General features: G+C 36.6%; 1 protein-coding gene across 6 annotated transcripts in view; it reads right to left on the reverse strand.

The window, feature by feature from the left end:
• The window catches only part of LOC135224836 (uncharacterized), a 634596-nt gene that overhangs the window by 187087 nt on the left and 424067 nt on the right, over positions 1–23442 (reverse strand). The window lies entirely within an intron of this gene.

Genomic DNA, 23442 nt, shown 5'->3' on the forward strand with positions numbered 1-23442 from the left:
CACACACACACACACACACACATATAATATATATATATATATATATATATAATATATATATATATATATATTTACATATACATATATATATACATATATCTATATATATAATATATATATATCTACATACATATATATATATAAAATATACGTAGTAATGTAAATTTGACTTTTCTCCTTTGGAGGCACTGGTGCTTGTAAGGGATAATCTGCGGAATCTGATTAAGTCTTTATGTTATTCCTCCTGCAATATCTCGCTACTAAAGCTTTTAGCCTTTTCGATTAATTATCATGTTTTCCCATCAGGGATAAATGAAATCAGAAAATCAAAACAACAGAAACCTCCGTAGTGATTTTTTCCCATAAAGAAATAAAAGAGTTGTATTAAACCAAATACTTCAAGGCTTTTGTTTTTATCCTTTCAGTGCTGATCCATTTTTATGACACTAAACAAGTACGTGGCAATTTTAACTTTTATTTATGGAAAATGTTCCTCGCTTTTAAATCTTTATGGTAAATGGGAAGTGCTACAATGTTCTTTATCAAAGCAGAAAATGTTTTCTTAAAAATACACCTAAAGATAAAACACCTACACTTGACGATCAAATTACAAATTTATGGCAGTTCTACAAATGGGGATTTGAGGAAAAATCCAACTTTGATCTTTATATGTGAAAACATACTTTAATTTGCATAGAACAAATATTGACACCAAATAAACCTTTCATCAAATGATATACAACTTATGCACTCAGAACACCGAATGAAAGTATGCCAATGTAAGCAAAATGGCTTATCCTACTTAATATAGCATCTGCTACACTCAACGTAAAATGTTATCTTATGTATGAAATGCGACCACAAGCGTTACAAAAAGTTCCAGCCAATCATTTTTCGTTTGCTCATCACACATCACAACCTCACAACTAAAGGAAGATCAGTGTTGATCATTACAATAAAATAATGAAGTAGAGTACAATATATTTCACAAGCAAATACATTCATAATATTCTCTGCATGTTTGGAAGATGGTCAGTCAGCATTTTCTAGGGTGACGTATTTACTTAAGAAAGCACGAAAATGATGAAAATAAGAAAAATAACAATCATGGGGAAATCTATGGCTCGGCTTTGCATGCGCACGCCCACCGGCTGGAGAATTATACGGAAAGAGAGAAGTTCTATTTCTAGAGGCAAAACCGGTGACAAGAAATGAAGGTGAACTGGCATCAATAATACATTCAATGCCAAGGAATGAACACGACGAGTATGCTAGAGAGAGAGAGAGAGAGATACACCCGGTCGTAATACCAAACACAAGTCAACTTGACTAATAGACTGCCGGCACGCCTGCAGAAGTCCATCAGGGTATCGGGGAGTGACTGGAGACCATATTTCTCCGTCATTCAACCCAACAATTATCTACGAACAACCTACGATATTAGCACGCCCATTTCGATCCAACCTGAAGCCCTCAATCACTTTCCTCGAAGCTCTATCGACAGAAAGCCCGGGGCGCGTTCAAGCTAGTTATTGCACGATGTGAAAAAGGAGTGGCTGCAACTGCTTTCCTTTGCATAACAGAGCAAGTTCGGTGGCATTGATATCTTATCAACCTGAACGATTTTAGCGTCAGATATTTGGGAATATTGTCTTGTAAGTAAGAATTACTGACGTTGTAAAGTTCATGAATAGCGGTTATAAAACTCTACACTGCTGCTTAATATGGAAATTCTTTTACTGTTGAGGTTAATGAAAGCAGCAGATTTCCCTTTACCAAACTAAGTCGCGAAATAAACATGAAAATGCAAGGGAGAGGGCACTACCGGTTATCGGAAACTAATAGTAGGTATGTCTAGAAAATTAGATTATGGCTTTTACCACGATTGTACAATGCCAATAAACCACTAAATCCCATGAACTACAAACTATTAAGAAGAGCATGGGACACGTTGAGGCGCAAAAACGACCAAGATTCCCGAGGGGATGTAGATAATCCTTTCACTGATTACACTAACAACTATTTCATTTCATAAACAGTAACACACCAAATCATGTCATAGATGTCATTCAGAAATTATCTATCCACAAATCACTCAGCTGTGAAGGTCTTCCCACAGAAGCATTTACTTGTGACTTATTCTTGCTAGCAATTATTCAATTCGGGCACAATTTAATTAGTTTCTTCCGGAATCCCTATTCATAGTTCAAAGATATGGAAAAGTATTCTTTTAGTGGGTCATTTTTCCCTTTCTATAGCTCAGACAAACAATTATATACAATTTACAGTTGATACCTCAAAATTAATAACTATATCTCTATCCTGAACTATTCATCCTCAGACTGTAATCACATGTTGTTCTGTAGAAGGAAAAGTTTCTGACAGGGAAAACTACTTACAACTTTTCCGTAACTACATACAACTTTTTTCTGAAGCCTCGTCAAAGTGACACAACCCAATATAATGTTGGCATATTGTACTAATAGCTCCCCACGCAGTAATTGTGTCCTATGGAGTAACTTTAATCATATTACTCCAGTTCCTCCAACGGACTCCGTAAAGGTGACAGTCACTCAGATCTCTTATTCGCATATACAGATGAGTTAAACGTTCAACCCACTCTCTCTCAGCTGCCTACGGTTAACAACTCACAACCTATCACATGCCAGTGTTATGTGTCTCATTTTTCCGCCAGCGCAGGGTCTTTTGTAACCAATCGATACTTGCAACGTATATGCGAACCGGTTTGAAAAATTTGCAACAAAAACAAGACCCAATGCCTGTCACTGCTATTTAGAATCCAACATCACTAAGACTCACTAAAGACAAACATATTCCTCGGAAGTCACCTTCTGGAATTTCTAAACGAATACCGTATCTGGGGCCATTACCAGAGGATCTGAGATTTAGTTACAGGTAACATGAAATAAACATCGTAAGCTACATGCGACTAGCAACATGCTTGCAAGCAGATTTGCCTCCTGTCATGAGAAACCAAAGAGTTGCTGATCCGCTCATACGTCTTCTAATGTCCACAGAGACATTCATAGCCGATTAAACACACACTCACTCGCAAATATTCCACACACCCAGAGATGTCCGCATACTGCAGGCTAGATAACTTGCAAACCAGTAGCACGCGAACTATGTCAGGTCTGCCCACTCGACTTAGTAGTAGCAGCATGTTCATCGAAAACGTCTTAAACAGCAAATATTGATGAAATCTCAGGGAAAGGTGGGAAAATGGCTCGGTGGGGCTTTTGGATAATCACGTGTTTTAATGTTTCACTTTTTCTCCCATAAACTATTATTTTTATTTTTATTAAACTGTCCTCCTCCTGACAAATTACCGCTGAATATGGACAAAAGATGTTTTGCAAGATATTCTATATTCATTAATGGTTCACTTTTTCTCGTTTTCTTTGTCTCTTTTCAGTGCTCTAAGTTTATTATTAATCATTGTTATTATAAGCTACCTTTTTATCAACAGAATATTTCTGTTTATAATTTCCCTTTCATGCAAATGAAAGCTTCAGGTTTATTCTGCCAGACTTACCGCCGATAACGTCGGTTAATTCCTTTCGTCAGCTTTATATGAACAACACGCATTTTTTTATTATCATTAATATTATTACTATTGCTGATACAAGTATACTGAGTGTAACCGAGGTAGCATAATGTATTCTATAAGATCATGAGGTGAAATCAAGTGTAATACTATTTGTTATCATTATTACCATAACATATATATCCCAACATTCACATTGTGCGTAATAAAATGCACACTGTTACATAAATAATCACCAGCACATGCGCTTCATAAAACGACGTAGAGAGAGAGAGAGAGAGAGAGAGAGAGAGAGAGAGAGAGAGAACTGTGATTGGCACAGTCGTATCTCTCTCTTCCTGACATCTAATTCCTTCAGCAACAACCGAGAAGTTAGGATAGAAGGGTGGTGCAGAGAGGAGGAGGAGGAGGAGGAGGAGGAGGAGAGGAGTGAAGATAAAGTGGTGCTGCAGAACGGATGAGAGAAAGAAAAGACGGAGGACGGAGGAGGATGAGGAGGAAGAGGAGGAGACTTGACTGGTGTCAGTCCGACACCCCATGAACGTTGTCACCGCAGAGGCAGCCCCGATTCCTGCTGCATAAAAGCAATTGTGGCTCCCTAAAGGACTCAAATGGAGCGGAAGGATGACAAGTTGGTTTTTCACGTCTCTTGCTTTGCTGCAATTCTCTCTCTCTCTCTCTCTCTCTCTCTCTCTCTCTCTCTCCCCTTCACAAGAACTTTATTGAGAGGACGATAGTCAATTGAAGAAGACATTCATGAAGTGATAGAACTGCCAATAACAATGACTCGAGCGAAGACACCAACCATCCATCTCTCCGGAGTGATTTATTTACCTTGTGGCTCTTACGCAAGAAGAGGAAAAAGAAGAACAAGAACACGAAGAGAGAGAGAGAGAGAGAGAGAGAGAGAGAGAGAGAGAGAGAGAGCCACAAACAATAGCATATAAATGCGGTACCTAGATTCTCCTAGAAATCCAACGGACCGAAAGTTAATGATGCCTCAAACTCACCCTCCCGCCCACGGGAGGGCCCCTGACCCCTCGCCAGGGAGAGAACCTCGCAGCAGTCATTTGATGCATATGTCTGCATCTGATTCATGACCACAGGAAAACATTTCGGTGCCGACGAAGCAGACATGGTCGAAAGTCGAAGACACCCAAGAAGTTTTCTCAACCATGGGTGATCAGAATCACCTCTCAGAAAAGCCAAAGACGAAAATCCCACTTTCGTCGGGCAGTGAAATCGACCGTAAGTGCGACCTCCGCCACAGGGAGAGGTCATCGCTAATGACCACTCCATCTGGCCAACCAGGATCATTACCGCGAGGGGGGAAACAAGGGGAAGGACCTCTCGTGGGAAGAAGAAGATGAAGAAAGAAATGAAAGATGGAAAAAAAATGTAAAGAGATAACAAAAACTGAAGATAAATGCAGTGATTAAAAACAACCACAACAATGTTTCTTATTACGGAAAATATAACTTAAGAATTGAACAAGTACGCTTACAAATTACGCATAGTAATCAGGAACCGCACAATTTGGAACTGAAAATGTCATAGCTTTAGAAATTGCTGTATTCCATTTCGTATCCGAGCATAATATAAATCTACATGTATAACTGAAGTTCTGTGGCAAAATATCATACGTCATTAAGCCATCTCGAACTGCCACTGACGGTTTAAAAGCCCGGGAAAAAACTCCTGTACAATAAAAAAAAAAAAAAAAATCATACAATTGAAGTGATGTATTACTAAGGGTGGGAAGTCTGTAGGCTATAAAAGATCATTTATTAACAAGAATCAAACTTATTTATAAACAGCTATCAACCTTTTATTTTTGGAAGCAAAGCCCGGCTAAGAACGCGTATCCGGAGAGGTAGCGTTCGTGCGTGTGTCGAACGCTTCAGAGTGGATGAAGGAAGTCACAGAAAGGACACTAAGTATAGAATAAAAGTTGAGGGCGAAGAAAATGGGCCTTGAATAGAGTACAGAATGACTTCGATTACACAATACTGACTGGGGAGTATGAAGAGAAACTGCAGAATCGTGTGAAAGAGTTCGAAAGTGTTTGCGTGAGGAAAAATTTGAAGGAAATGAGCATGAGTAATGTAATGAAGGTTAATGGAAACAACGAAAGGAGAGCAATGAATTTATTATTATTATATTACTATTGTTATTATTATTATTTCAGTAGATAAAACCTATTCACATCGATCAACCAGACAGGGGCCACTGACTTGAAATTCAAGCTTCCAAAGAATGTTGTTTTCAACCTCCCACCGCAGACCCCACACTGCAGCAGTAACTGATAATGATACAGAACCAGTGATTTTTCATCACCCTGAGGGAGAAGCAATCCCGTGACGTCTGAGTGGCATGCCACGACACTAACCACTGTACCAGCGGACCAATTATGTTGGAAGAAAGAAAGCATGCATTTCTTACAGATTTTTGGATTAAATGTGATGGACGATGACAGAGTTTAGAGGTGAATCAACGAGAATGGTGCTAGAGACTTAGACGAGAACTTACTTTCATTTCGGATTAATGATGGGTACTTGACTTAAAATTATTATATAAAAAATATAAAACTTTTCGAAAGAATACACATCAATTAACGAACGAAATATCCGTAATGCTTTAATAAGGTTTTTTAATGTCTTGCCATACAATCATACAATCACCTCCTTTGTCGTTTGAATTTCGTGCCTTTGCGAAAGTCACCATCAGTGTTCTCTTGCAATTCTTCAGCTAAGAAATATGACACTTGTTAAGTCAATTAAGGAGTTTTCTGAGCATCCAAGTATAGCCACCTTCGGGCGAGTTACGCTCCAAAGACAGCTCGGGTAAGGATGTGAACCTGTTCCATAATTATTTTCACCAATCTTTGCAATCTCCCATCTTACAAGAGGGGGTCTACAGCCTTATTCTTCTTCTCCCCTAAACCTAAAAATAATTAAGACGAAACCGATAAAATTCGACGAATCATTTTATTCAACGATAATATGATTAGTCATTTGTTGACCATATGTATTATTATCTGTACCATTTAAAGCGTTGTGCTTTATTCAGCTATATCAAAGCTATTCATAATTGGTAATATCGACTATTTCTTTAATCGTAACTTCCTCGAGGTTCCAATTCGAACCTTAAATGGAAAACGTACAAAAACTTACACCTACCACGAAACATCGCAAGGCACTTCATTTCTTGTATTATTTGGAGATTCCATCGTCGGTTAGTCCGTTCCATAAAAGTACTATTCCCCATCTACAGTTGTTAGCACTTACTAACACCTGTCATTGCTCCCACGGGAAGGCCAATCCACGCTTTGTTCTTATTTACCCTCGATTAACACTCCCTAGTGTGCTCTCTCTTACGACGGACTATTTCCAAGTTCCTCATCCAGGCATTTACTGCCTTCTGTTACTAGCCCCTGGTAAGTCAACAAACTCTCTCTCTCTCTCTCTCTCTCTCTCTCTCTCTCTCTCTCTCTCTCTCTCTCCTTGTCACGCATACACAAAGAACTGGAAGCCGACACGAAGAAAATACGGGCTATGAGAAAATCAATGATCTAAGGTTATCCAAAAGAATTGTTTTTCTCTCCTCGTAGAAGTTCCAAAACGTGGCCCCTACTAAATCCTGCTTACTGGGATACTGGAAAGCATCAACACACATAAACAGCTCAAACGATGGCCAGCCAATCAGGGAGGTTAACACCTCCGAAGTGCCCACGGACGTAAGGATTACGTTCACAGGGGTTCAAAGAGGCAGGGACGCTCATACGCAAGAGCGTGTGTTAGCACTCTCTTCGTTCTAACTCGCCACAACTCCTCTTTTACGATCGTGAGAATGTGGCTAACACTCGCTGAAGAAGGAGGAGAGGGAGGAGGAGGAAGAGGTGACGGTGGTGGGGGAGGAAAAATAAGTTTTGGGGAGGGGTGATGCCGCAAGGAAAAGGGAAAGAAGAAAATAAATGGCAGAGAAGGGAGAAACCTATAGACCCGATACATAAAGGACGGTAATGTAGCAGCAGCAGTATTAGCTGTGCATTTTCCTTGCGTGGATTAACGAGACGCAACTCATTTCTTTTGGCCAGGGATCCACCTCAGCCACTCGTAAAACACCCAGAGATGTATCTTATGATGATTTGTAGATTTCCGAAGGAACAAAGGAAATTTCCAGCCTCCCGTTTGTAGCTTTGTTGTTCTTGGCAGCAGCAATTCAGAAAGATTCATTATATACACTCGCAAACTTATCACGCAGGCATTTTATATATTCTGTCGATTTTCAATGGTACCAAAACACTCGGATTTAACCGTTAGGTTTCCGAAATTCGAAAAATTGCTTTTTTTTTTTTTTTTTTTACTTTTTTTTTTTTTTACTTTTTTTTTTAAATTGGAATGGGCCTCAGACAGTATTAGTTCTCTCTAGACGTCATCAGCATTTTATTTCTTGAAATGAATGTAAGTTTCTTGTAGGCAAACTTCCCTATGCCCTACTTCAATTTCAATTAAGAACTGTTAGTGATGCCTTCTCGGCAATGCTCTTCAGGATGTAAAGTGCTTCTCGCTTGGCATATAGCCGTCAACCATATTCTAGTGGGGTGTAATGACACACTGCGGAATATCAAACAGAGAATAATGATACCAGGAGTCCAGGACCTTGAATGTCTCGATGGATACTCCCAAGCTTTAGATGTGGTTGTGATGATTCTTCAGAGCAATGTGTTTCTTTGCCTTATTTTATGTATTGCTTTGCATTATTTTTAAGTTTTCACCTATCTATACATATATTAATTATTCGTATCAGTTGTTTTTTCATTTCTATTATAATTCCTTTTAAGAAGTTTTCTTTCCTTTTTTCACATGAAAGCATTCCATTTTGTAGAGCTGTAATTGTCAAGTTACAGATTTTCACGGCCTGCTCCATATGAATGTATTCATAAAAGTAATATTTTGAAGAAAAAATAAATGTAAACGATAAGAAAATCATAAATGACTTACGACCATATAGTAATGATTTTCTTTCAGCATGACTACAATCATCATTTTGGGCTAACAATCCATCTTGAAAATAAGAGCAATAAAATAAATATTTAAATATCCATCTAAGATATACGCTTGAATTCTACTCGGGCCCCCTCCCTGAACATGGCACATATAAATACAGGTTTCCGTATTGCGATATAATATACAAATATACACAGTAACATAATCAAAATATATAAATTCTTTGTTAAGGCTGTGTTGAACATTTCACCGTTATGCTTCAAAAACCAACATGAAGCGTACGTGCATACATACATATATAAAAACATGTAAGAGAATCAGCTAAGGACGGGAAGGTAACATATACAGCTGGTTTGAGATTACCCAGACGGGCGGCTGCTAATTCCACCCAGATGGTGCTGCTCCGTTGTAACAGATGGTTTAGAGATGGGAAGGGAGACCGAAATGTATTCTCGGGAATACCACCTCCCCCATTCCCTTCTCATAATCCTCTCTACGGCTAAAAATAAAAAAAAAAGGACGAATCCAAAATTGGTGAAATTATCGTAAGATCTCGGGTAATTGGCCTTATTGCTCTTCCTAGAGGAAGAGTTTCCTTCAACCGGGCATGAGATTCAACTGCGTCATTGCGACAAAGGCAAAGGAAGGAAATCTCATTACGCCTCGTGACAAAGCAAATCAGTTTAACAGCTCTCTAGAACGTAATTAGACAGTGCTTATCAAAATGCACGATGTTGCTGTCCTGCGCTGGCGACAGGGCCGATTCCCTCAAAGATTGCGGTTGGCGCTGCTATCAATGGCAGAAATGGAAATGCGGAAGCTAAATTGAAGTAGGAATAAGTGGACGTTGGGGGAGGAGACTTGAATGTCATATGAAACGGAAGAAGGGCAGGGAATGGGGCGGAAGGGAACATAAGAGGAAACAAAGGGGGAGGCGAGGAGCAATAGAAGTGAAGAGGGGAGGGAGGAATGAATGAGGGATAGAAACAAATGCAAAATGATGCAGCGCGGGCTTCCACACAGTCTTACAGGGTCGTCATTTTGTGCAACTGTGGTCACTCATTCACGAAAATAAGAACAAATGATGAATACCAGCTTTTCAGTCTTACGCCGCAATAAAAGTGACTATGAAGTATTTTCCCGTTCAAATTATTTCTTACTAAGGCAAACACAATGAATTGAAAAACAAAAAGGCTGAAACAGAATAGTAATCTACACATCTAAAAGTACTTTTCTGAATTAAAAATAAAATACCGAACTTTCTAGAAGAAAGCAACAGCAGCAGTAGTAGCGGTGGCAGCAGCACTAACAACAGTAGCAGCCAATAAGAATACATTTACATTTTTAAACTACAACTTTTAAATGTGACTAAAATAAAAATCGGACTGCAGAGTTCACCGAGTACTTACTTCCCCAACACATGTATAGCTAGCGCCATCGCCTTACCTGGAAATAAACAAATGAATTTGTGAATATTTCCTCATAAGAGAAATAATCAATCATAACTATATTCAAACATGCTCGTATAAAAAGATAAAATAAAACATGTCAATTCTATCGAGTTATAAATTCGCTTGACAGAACTGCGAAGAATTTATATTTGGTCGGATTCGGATGATAATGCAAGTCTTCTCTCTTATTATTATTATTATTATTATTATTATTATTATTATTATTATTATTATTATTATACACTCTAAACATCGAATAGACGACTACAGTGCCTCTGATTAACTTAAATATAAACAGATTATACACACATACGTACACTTCATATTATTGGCCTTAACGTGTACAAAACATAACTAAATACTTGCATTTCCACATAAAACATCATTAATGTTATCTCTAAAACCACAAAACACAAATACTAAAATACATATACATGGATGTCTATGTACGTCTGTATAATAATATATATATATATATATATATATATATATATATATATATAGATAATATATTATAATATATATATATATATAATATATAATATATATATCGGAACTAGCGATGTGTGGTGTTAATAATATATATATATATATTATATAATTATTATATAATCTATATCTTATAAATATATAAATAATATATATATATATATATAATAATATATATATATTAATTATATAATATAGTCCCGATTATAGAAAAGCCCCATCCAACTACGTTCACGGAGAAGAGAACAGGGACGACAACGTTCATAATAATAATAATAATAATAATAATAATAATAATAATAATAATAATAATAATAATAATCATAATAATAAGAGAGAAGACTTGCATTATCATCCGAATCCGACCCAATATAAATTCTTCGCAAATATTTTACGGACTACTGAGGTCGTGGCGGTAAAAAAAAAAAAAATCCCTCCTTAAAGACGGAGAAACAGAAGAACGATATTCCAGGCACAGTATGCAAAATCCCATCTTTCGTTATGTCTCGTTGATCAAAGCATTTAGAAGGTCGTAGGTAATAGAGAAATGGATAAGAGAGAGAGAGAAGAGTAAGGGATGGAACTAAAAGAAGATAAGGAAAGGCGGCCAGGTTTAGTAGGAAATGTAAATCCTCTTTCTAAGCGGCATCTCGACAATACCTTATTAACACCCAATCCCAAACCGCCCCCCTCCCCCCCAACCTTCCCTCCGACAGATAAACACAATAGTGCCCACGTTCTCAAGAAATGAAAGTCGTTTTATTCTTCCTTCGTACCTCCGCACGTACAGTAATGCAGATCTACTTAAGGAAACGAAAACGAATAACAAAACAAACTGATGTCGAAATTAATGACCATCTATTTCTACTTGAAGAATTTGGACAGATTTTCCCACCTGTTAAAGTGAAAACGAGATACTACCAGCATCAGAAAATGAGCTGATAAAAGTTACCTAAATGGTAAAGTAACCGACTTAAGAAGTGAATTTTTACATGAGATTTATATGACAGAAATCGTGTTATTTGCATAATATTCCTTCTACATGAGGTTAAGGGTGTTGGTAAAGATTAAAATTGTTATTCCTTTGCGTGACTGAGTATGCTGATGTGCTTGCACACACATGAATATAATAACAGTAAGTTTCACATATTCCCAAGCATTCAGGCAATCAATATATACACAAACAAAGCCCTAACTGATCCAATTATAAGATTTTATCTTCGAATTCGAAGGGCTTTAAAATACGTAACATGGCCCAAACAGAGAGCAGAACAAAAATCCGCAAATTAATGAGCAATGAACTTAAGTGAGAGTCTCAACCTTGAAAGGCTCACAATCCAAAAGGGCTTCTCTTCCACAATTACATCTGATTGACTCATTCCATTAGCATTTTGCGTCAGAGCCCTCAACATCACGGATTATAATCCGTCAAAGATTTTCACGACAAATTAAAAATGCTTTTCTTACTGAAAAGCTGTGTAGCGTAATATTTTCGCTTAGTCATCAAAGAAAACCAGAATGAGTGACCCAAATACAAAGATTTTACGAGAGAGAGAGAGAGAGAGAGAGAGAGAGAGAGAGAGAGAGAGAGAGAGAGAGAGAGAGAGCTTAGTGGAAAGCATGGGAAGGAGAATAAGGGGTGGTGGTGAGGTCTTATTGTGATGCTGAGACTCCAGGGATGTTAAGAACCTCTCTAAGGAGCTTACACTGTTTCTGCCTCTTTATTAACGTTTCATAATCTCATTCCAAGAACGAGCATCCCAGCTTGCACAGGAATTTTTCGCTCAAAACAAAAATCCTATTTACAATTGGAGAAAACCAAGCAGGGGGTAGAGGGGGGAAGGGAAATTGCACCCTCTTCATTGAAAACATTATAATCTATACAAATAAAATAAACCTTTTCAGTGAACAATCCACCTTACTGGTACGCTTCAGGTGGTATTCTTTTTCTCTGTAAACAGACCGCTCAATTTCATTTGCAGATGATAGAGTTTCTTCTGGTCATTTATTTAACTTTCATGAAAATTTACCCTCTCCATCAGTCACCTTCAAAAAACAATTGACAACCAAGAAATGTGAAAATATTTACGACAAATATTCAATTGTCCTCCTTGCTAAATTACATCTATCCGAGCGAATCGTTATAGCGCCGATGTTGACAAAATCTCTGATTACAGATGATACAGAACATATTAGTTGAAGCTTTCAAGGAAAATTTCCCTAAGCTCATTTCAATAACTATTTCCGCGCCCAGTAACGTTCCTTACGAGGGATGCAAACTTATTCGATATAGCTGGGAGATCTATAACAACGGCTGCGCCACCACTCTTGGAACAAGAACCGCAGGTCTTTAAGAAAAGTGAAGTTTTAACCCAGTTTTATCAATCCAATTTGGATTTACAAGTAAACACTAGCAAACCTTACAAGGGTCCTCATCCAAATAAGACTAAATCTAACTTCAACAAGTTGCGAGCGCTTTGGAGATACCTTATGTACTCAGGATAACTTCCACTTCTTTACGAAAGAACTGTGCATAACTATTCACTGCACATTTAACCAAATATTCCACCTTTACCGAAACCAACTAGTCAGTTTACCTAGAGCGTGACCTCCCTTTAATTCTATTGCATCGGGGTTGTTTGATAGTTGTATAAATACGTCAGTCATACTTGCCACCACTTCTTTGGCTACGTTATGTAAATCACGATTAGCATTGAAAAATATCCTGTATTCGAGCTACGAACTCTTCAAGTCAATTAGTTTAACGAATCTTGTATTCATAATTTACAATAGCATTTATTTACCTCTATACGAAAGAAAGAGTCATCTGATTTTTCAGACTTTTACGCCATTAGAATTACATTTACGTATGTGAAGGTCTAAAATATATAAGTATTGTAAAATGAATCTTTACAATACAATGTCTGTAACATTTATAAATTTGTATAATTATAGAACTGCCCATTCATACCCAATAACCTTTCTATCTTAAATTATAAACATATATATATATATATATATATATATATATATATATATTATATATAATGTATAATGTATATATACACCGCAATTTTGATACAAGTGTGTATGTTACCTATAACGATACACTACTGTGTAAAAAAAAATATGATAGCAAATTCCCGGCATACCACATTCAATTATGTAAATAATAAGACTCGTTATGTTTATACTACAATTTCATTTATACGTTTATGCTGAAGTAAACTAAATATTTCCATTGGAGGCCATATCAACATTGTAATAGAAGAAGAAGAAGAAGAAGAAGAAGAAGAAGAAGTAGAAGTAGAAGTAGAAGTAGTAGTAGTAGTAGTAATCCACTTTTGACATGTCCGTCTCTTCATCACAAGAGACACCCTCAACAAATTTCCACGTTCCTCTCGAAGTAGCTTAACGTGCAGCTCCGCCAAGCTGACGGGTAAACCACAAACTTCTCGCGGAACTAAATCAAAACTCCACCGCAACGCCAAAACATACAAACAGAGGCAGTATGTTAAATAACGAAAGGTGCCATATTTCATGGAAGTTTCCTTGGGTGGCATAACAATGAAATGAGCTCAGAAGGGAAGGCGATGCTGGTGGAAGGTTTGAAAAGGTAAGACATGCAAATAGAATATAAAGGAAAGTACAAATACAGTGAAGTTGACAACAGTCGCACAGCATTACACACACACACACACACACACACACACACACACACCACACACATATATATATATATATATATATATATATATATCTAGTATGTGTATGTATGTATATATATATATGTATATATATAGTATATATATATATATATATATATATATATATATTATACTATATAATATAAATTCTATGAAGGTAATTAAAACAAAATGAAAAATATATATATAGGCAGAGTATATGGCCACGAAGAATGTAAAACATCGGAGTGCAAGGTCTTTCAACTTTTGCTAACAGGAATGTTCAAGCAAACTGCGTACGACGAAGAAATAAATTACAACGAAAACTCGGTTTTTCATAAAACAAGTAAATAAACATTGGCCATAACATCTGAGGTTAAATCTTCAGACGATGAATAGCAAAGAATAGAGTAATGACATTAACCTGAATTACTGATAAAATATATAATGATTAAGCACCCTTTTACATCTCCTTCGAGCATCATCTGGGTTGACCTTGAATCAGTGATCATTTTCCGTTGGGGCTAATAAACTGACACAACCTATTTTTACCTCTGTTACAAAAGTCCCTAAAGATTCGGTAAATATTGATTTCAAATGAAGAATCCACCGAATTGGCTTTACCACCAACAGCCAGTCAAATTTTGGAACGAGTTAACTTGCCTATTAACTAATTAACTTGCGTATTTCTTATAATAAGTTAACTTCTAACAGAACACTCTAAAATAACAGAAACTTCTACAAGCATACGTTTGGTACGGCAATGCGTAACCATCTATCTCCAGTTCTCTCAAGTTTATATAAAGAGTTTAATTTTGAAAAAGAAAATTTATTCCTAAGATTTTTCAACTAACCGTATTTGGTATCGTATGTAGACCATATTTTGCCTATCACACCTGAAGACGTGGATGTAAATAATTTCTTGGAAAACTGAATGAACTTGTTCTACACAATGTTATTAGGCTTGAACTATTCTTTCAGCACATCACACTAATATAAAAATCTCCACATATATACTCTTTCATGTTCCGTTAAGCATTGCATGAAAGTCTGTAAGTTCCTGGATAACCTTTATCTAGCATAAAAAATAGGTCTGGATAGGGACTAAGGTTATCCAGTTCATAGTATAGATGCTTGTTACAATAAAACTGTGAAGCCACTTTATAATGTAAGCAAGAAGAGAGAATTACTTACAAAATATTCAATATAAATGTAATCCTTTTCATAAAACAACACCGAAAAAACCATAGTAACATTGTTTACAGTATTCCATGTTTGAACAGTGTTTCATTTTATTTGAGTCAGAGGACGAAGGAATTAAATGTTATAAAAAACTAACACAAATATTCAATAAGAACTGTTGAGATGCTTAGAATTCTTCCTTGCAAGCCTTTTATCCTGTTGCATGTAGTTTGTTAACAATATCTTAAGAGTATAACTTAGAGGTAGAGGTGAAAGATCTTATACGTTTGGTTCGCCTTTCCTTGAGGACAAAATACACACACACACACATGTATATAATATATATACATATATATACTATAAATATATATAGATATATATATCTATATATATATCTATATATATATAGAGAGGGAGAGGAGAGACCGGAAGAGAGAGAGAGAGAGCGAGAGATAAAACATGCGCCAAAAAAAAAAAAGAATGTACAACCACAGAAATCAATGTAAAAAATTACATTCTCTTAATGTATCACCATGCTTAGACAAGCAAAAAGTGGTCACTCCCTAGTAAGCGTAAAAAACATTACAAAATACAGCCTAGGGTAAAAGACACGTAAACTGGATGTAAAATATACTCCCTGCTATCCCGACCACTGGATGATAAATAGAAAGAGAAAATTTGTCTTGAAGCTTTTTGTAACTACACGCCAATGGTTATACGATTGGTGAGCACGCAGAGACCTTTCTCCATTTCTTTTAGTAAGTGTATAAAAATGTACATACACAAATATTAATATATATATATATATATATATATATATATAATATATATATATATATATATATTATATATATAAAAACGCACCCTCCTTTGAAATGTCGAACACGCTTAACCCCATAATAGCTGGAACAGAATAGAGGAACTCATAAGAGAATTACAGGCAAGAAAATAAAAGTACGAAGTCAGGGCTAAAACAGCAGCAGCTAAAATAATATAAAGTCCCACGCACGCACAGAAAAGCACACAGGCAAACTCTGCAGATGTTCCATTACATGAATACGAATAGGGGTTGATGGAGCCCACTGCTGTCTGCAAACAACAATTTCTTGACGTCTTAAAATTAGAAAGTGCACCATCTGTTAGAAGCATATCTTTAATATAGTTAATTAAACTATATTACATCCTGTTTCATAAAATAAAAATAAAAGAACTCTTTTAGAAAACAAATTTTTAGACCTTATAAATAAGAAGCGTTACATATGCAAACTTCTAGATATTACTTAAATTAAAAATTAAATGGCGAGTTCTTTTTAGTGCACAATTTCAAAGTATATATTATAGAAAAAGTTTTTAAATTAGAAAAAATAACGTGTAAGAAATGAAAAAAAAATCGAATACACTGCGGGAGATAATGGATTTGGAAAAAATATATACAATTATACGTGCTGAACTAGAAATGCGCTACAATCTAGGCAAATTGAAGCTAAAAGTAAGGTAAATACTCTAGTACGCAAAAATATCAACTCACTCGCTTGTGTATGGGTTCAAATGAAACAAACAAACAACAATAGAGCACACCTCGAAAATGACCTAATTTGTTCAGAAATTAACATAAAAAGAAAAACTATACATCCGACGGGTTTACACAATTATCTAACAATGAAGTTCTTACAACCCTTGATTCTTGGTATTCGAAAGATAACCCAGCTCTAAACAGAAATAAATCAACAAACATTACAGCAGTTCATGCTGAAAGGTAAGTTCACCTTTAAAACCGGAATGATACATGTCCAGTCGCATTACATATTGATGGCATTGTATCAGTACATTATCGGAAATTTTTAAAGCTAAGGAGTTTACTACCGCAACTATTTTCCCATTTTTTATGCTTTAAAAATACTCATATCATTTAAGACGACCTTTTCAATACACGTCATATAATTATATATATATATATGACGTACATTCAATATTACTATTTTGCACAGTGTTTGAATATGAAAACTCCCGTATTTTTTGTATGTTTACTCGTATATACATATATTATTATATACAATGTATATAATATATACACAAACATGTATACAGTGTAAATTCATATATAAAATACATATGTATAATCCAAATAATATATAACACCCCCCTATAGTAAATATATATTACATATGTATATACATATACCGTGATATATATAATATATATAATATAACGTGATATATATATATATATATATATATATATATATATATATATATATAATGAAATGTCTTCCGTATGCGCCATCCAGTTTTGCCAACACTGGCGTGGCATAACTGATGCTTCACCAACACTTACTTTGTTAACAAAAACAGAAACGCAAAATCTATTTACAATTTGCAGAGAACATCTTTTAATGAGAGAGAGAGAGAGAGAGAGAGAGAGAGAGAGAGAGAGAGAGAGGATGTTACAATTTCTTCCATTTCTATCGCAAAGAATTTTCATAATGGTCTCATCCTCCTCCTCCAGTCCCCTCCCCCACCGCCCTTCCCCTATTCCTCGGCTACTGTATTTCCATAATAGTGAAGAAGAAAACTGCCAACAAGCGCACGTAATTAATTGCGATCCTTATCTTAATTAAAATGGAGTCGAGCCGTGCTCCCCAACTCAACCCCCAAAAGCCCCCTTTACTTTTTCGCTAACCTTCTGATTTTTAAATGACCTATTGAGAGAGAGAGAGAGAGAGAGAGAGAGAGAGAGAGAGAGAGAGAGAGAGATTCTAAAAGTACTTGTGGTATGGGACTCGGGGAAATGAAGGAGACGTTTGTGCGTTCGTTCCCCGATCTTTATAAATTTTCTATTGTCGTTTTTCTGATGCCATATTACCAGCAATTTATGAAACTCTTTCATGATCCAACACTAATTACAAACAATGTAATTTTGCCTACTTGGGGCTACTTGAGGAATAAAGCCATGAAATTCGGTAGAGACACTGAACATTGTTTATTTAATGGATAATATGGACGGTTAAACGACCTCTCTGTCCTCATGTCATAGCAAGTGTTCCGAACAGAGAAACCTTCAGTCTTTTTTCTTTATTCAAACAATTAGTGATTTTGATAGTGATCAGCCAAGCCAACTTATGTCTTCGTTTGCTTTCGATTCTCGCGTCAAGTTCTGTACAGACTCACCGTTCGATTACTACTTTAATCTATACAGAGAAGTCATTACGATAAACCCAACGGTCGACAGGGATACTGAAATACTTTTACGATTACAACACCTCGAGGAAGTGATATTAAACTTATCTTTATAAGAAAAAGCAATGAAAACTTGCTTGATCTTCTAATTATTCTAAACTTAAGGTAAGGAAACCCAGCAGCGCCCTGACTAGGGAGAGACGCTAGAGTTATTATGCAGCGCCAAAATAAAAAAAGAGGGTTTGGTTCCAAACCTACCAACCCTCAACCTTCTGATCCACCACAACACCACAACGATGTCATGTGCACTGTCTGCCTCAACCTACATTATATAACAACTCAATAACGAGGGTTGCACCTCGTCTCCCATACTGCTTCTTAACCTCACAAACCGAGTAGTGAACATATTTTACCTCAATTCAGACACTTCTGGATCTCCTACCTAATGTGCCATGATGTAATGCCACGGATCATTTCAGCGACCTTAACATAAGGAGTAATTCTAACTCGATCTGGCGCCTTGCATTCATTTCCTCAAACAGATCTAACAATATTTCCCTTATGTTATCCATCCTCTCACTTTCTTTTTTATCTATGTCATCGCTAGCCTCATTCATTATGATGTTATCCACAGTAAATTCTTTTATTTCTTTAGTTAACCAACAAAAATGAATTATTGTTATGAACTTTACTTCACTTCCTCGAACAAAGGTTTTCCTAAATGCGATTAGATAAAATTATAGTCGAACATGAATGGGAAAGTTACGCATCATGCCTAATAGAACGATACATTTCACTGATGATAAAAGTTATAAAAAAAAAAATTCATCTTTTACTCTGCTCTCTCGAGTCTTCCTACAACACAGTAATTAATATATTCTCAATTAAGCCAGTTCCTTTAATGAATAAACATAAGGACCGGCAACATATGACATCAATAATGCTAATTAGATTTTCTTTAATATTGTTCTCTCTGTTGATAGAAAAAAAAGAGACACTGGCACTAAACAGGCAACATGCCAAACAAATAACAAAAACACTCTTTTTGAGATTTATATATAAAATACGATTGTTTATACGGCAAGGATATACATACATACACACACACACACACACACACACAAGTTATGACTGCTGGTTCCAAGTCGTGGGTCTATCCTTGTCCCATGAACGACAAACATAAAGGCCCCCATATACGTATCTCTCCTCATATATATACTTAAATACTACTCTTATGTGCCACCGCAAAGAGAGTAAGAACAATTCCGGTTCATTTCGAATCCTTCTTTGAAGGAAGTCTAGAATAAGAAATACATATATTATTCCCCAAACATTAATCAGAATAATTTACGAACTATGGTGACCAGAATTGAAAAACTTGTCTCTTCAAACGCTTACGCCTTCCAATTTAATTATAAGTACAAAAATAAACTAAAAAATGAACACAGAGTACGAACACGCTAAAGTAATTCTGACTGGATTTGTGTATTGATTATATCGAATAATGGAAGCGAAGATTCTTTATGGAATAAAGGCATAGGAAAAAAGGAAAGCAAAAATATTTGTTGCTTGTAAATCAAATGCCAATCCTATGAAAGTGTCACGCCTCAGGAATGAGGCATTTGTACAAGAGCTTCAGCCTGAGTATATATACAAAATCCAAGCAATGTATGGGCTAGCTTGAGCCAGTCATTCTGCACAATCCGTTATTTTCATTAAATTTAGTGCAGACACAAATCATACGGGAAAAAGAAATCCCTGTATATTTTAAACCTCAAGTGATCAGTTTATTGTAAATAAGGGTTGAGTATTTAATTGTTGGTATTTTCATTTCAGTAGATGACACCTATTCACATGGAACAAGCACACCAAAGGGACCACTGACTTGAAATTCAAGCTTCCAAAGAATGTTGGTTTCAAGCCACCACCGCAGAGCCAGTGACTTTTCATCGCCTTGGGGGGAGACGCGAACCCGCGACATCTGAGTGGCTTTCACGACACTAACCACTATATATACCGGCGGATCAGCTAACGTAAAACATACCTCCAGTCTACATAAAACAAGCAAAATGGAATAAATTCACTGTTATTATACATTCAGTATCCTCGGAAATCCCCTTAAAAATGCTATCTATAAAAACGGAAATATGTTGGCTTTCCGGTACTGAAATTAAATTCAGCCCTTTACATAACTAATTCAAAATCAAGTATTTGCTTTTGATGGTCCGGCACAGATTCTCTTTTTCCATTCTTCACAGCTTCAAGGACTTTTTTTAATCAACCAGTTGTTAGCGAGCACCAGTTAACCTGACGTCTTGGCAGCTTATCTGGACCAACGGTCCACACCATGCCTCTTATTCCTTTTGACATGGTTCTAGCCTGGCGTAAAGTACCCAAATCTACACGGAAACACCAACCAGTTAGTCTGCTGATGCAACCACCACAACTCCTGACCTGTCCTATATTATATTACGAAAAGGGGTGAAATAACTAAATAAACCGACTAAGCGAAACAATATGTAAACATTCAGGAATGAGCGCTCGCGCTGTACAACGAAACGAGGACAAGACCAAAGGAAAAAGGAAAAGCGAATCAAACACTGTCACGGCACATTCAACATAAAAACGCATGAGATATGTTAGCGATCTCTCTCTCTCCTCTCTCTCTCTCTCTCTCTCTCTCTCTCTCTCTCATTTTCATTAAGTAAGCAATTAAATGAAAAGTTTAATTAGTCCCACAGCGTTATCAATTTGAAGGCAAACGATTGCGACACATATTTAACTGAATCTATTACACCTCACGGATTTGTAAGTAAAATGAAATATATACGTTTTTATCAGAGTCAGCTGAAAATATACAGCAGACCAGACACGCACGCACGCACACAGGCTCATCCATAAAACACCGAAACCGTAATTAACTAAAAAAAACAATGGAGACGTAATGAACACCTGAAATGGAAGGGGGGAAGAGTTTATGCGGGAAAGAATGTGGAAAAAAAGAAAGAAAAAAAAAACATCATGACAACCATCCTCTGCTAATGGCTTGCCCTGGTTTACTTAACATCCCCCCACCCCCCCAATCCCCAACCACTCGACTACAGCCCGAGTCTTTCAAAGAAAAAACCAGCTATTGCCTAACTAACTCCTATTTCCTGGTTCCTCTAACAACCCCTCCAGCTGGTGTGGACGCGTCTCCCTCTGAAAATAAAAATGCCAAATGAACTGATGAATCTCAGCCCCAAATACTCCACGAGCTCCTAAACACTGAATATTTTTTGGGTCTCTCTCTCTCTCTCTCTCTCTCTCTCTCTCTCTCTCTCTCTCTCTCGCTCTCTCTCTCTCTCTCTCTCCTCTTCTCTCTCTCTCTTATTTGTTGGCCATCAGCACTTGGAGAGAAGGAGTGTACGTCTTGCAAAACAATAGGTAATGGAAGGGAATAAAAAATAAGAACACATAAAAAAAGCAGAAATGGGGGAAGGGGTTGGAGGAAGTGACAGACATGAGTAAGTGATTCTTTTTCAGTAACGGAGCTCAATTATTATCTGCTGCGCAACGGAAGCCATAAACACCACTGTTCTTTTCCGTTTGTAGGAGAGTGGAGGAGTAAGAAGGAAGGTGATGAAGCTACAGTTTACTTATCTTTTTGTTCCCTTCCCCCAACCCCCCCCCCCCCACCCCCCCCTCCCATCCTGTACTACTCTTCTTCGCAATGGTTTCTTTCATTCTATAATGACCACATTCTATTCCGTTTTGTTTACCATGTGCTATTCCTTGTATACCTTCACATGTTAATTCATTATGTTCTCCTTGAATTGGCTAAAGCACACCAACGTGACACTTACACAAAAATGGATGATTATCGATATAAAAATCTACGCTAAGAGTACATAAACTTTGTTCGCAGGTAACCCCGGACTCCCGAGAAAACAAACAACCCACTCTGTACATTTCATCTCCTGCTGGATTAATCATAAATAACATAAGTTCAAAAGCATACGACAGAATCTATTATATATATATATATATATATATATATATATATATATATATATATATATATATATACAACATACATACATACATACATACATACATACATACACACGAGTACATACACTTCATCATCATTACGTCTAGTGCTTACATACGATGTAATAAAATCCCTTCTATTGTACGTGCAATATGTCACTTCCTAACTGATGCTCTGATGTTTGAAAAATTGTTTACTGGAGTTGATATTTTCAGTAAGACAAACAAAGCTGCAACCATAGTAGGGAGAATGTTATGATAAATGCCCTATGGGCCCCAATCGAGAAAGTAACACAGTACAGACGAGGAAACCGAGAAGAAAATGAAAAACTACGAAAGAGAAATACCAAAGAAAATTGTCAGACCTATAAGTCAGCCTGCACCAAGCTTTCAGCATACTAATACCTTGAATCCAGTTTAAGGGTAGCAAAGTCAACGACGAAATGTTTATGAGTAAAATTAGGCGCGTCAGTCACACCAATGGAAACATGGCCTTCCACCTTTGAAGGACGTGGTTCAATTTCTTCCTTCGGGGAGGGACATTACTCTTATTCTTACCAGTCATTTTCCACTGTTTGCAATGGGTCTGCTAGATGAGGTATTTATAAGATTGCCTGGCCCAGTTGAATCCTCAAATTATACACACACAAAATAATAACAATGTGACGTTTCACCACCTGAAAATAAAATGAGGGAAAAGCAAAACGCTAAGTGAGAGAGAGAGAGAGTAGCATCAGTCAGACCAGAAATACAAATGTGTGAGTGTGAGACTGAATTATTGTGATATGGAAATGCCAGAAAAGTGTGCTGGAGAGAGAGAGAGAGAGAGAGAGAGAGAGAGAGAGAGAG

Source organism: Macrobrachium nipponense, chromosome 20 (assembly GCF_015104395.2).
Source record: "Macrobrachium nipponense isolate FS-2020 chromosome 20, ASM1510439v2, whole genome shotgun sequence".
Classification (NCBI taxonomy): domain Eukaryota; kingdom Metazoa; phylum Arthropoda; class Malacostraca; order Decapoda; family Palaemonidae; genus Macrobrachium; species Macrobrachium nipponense.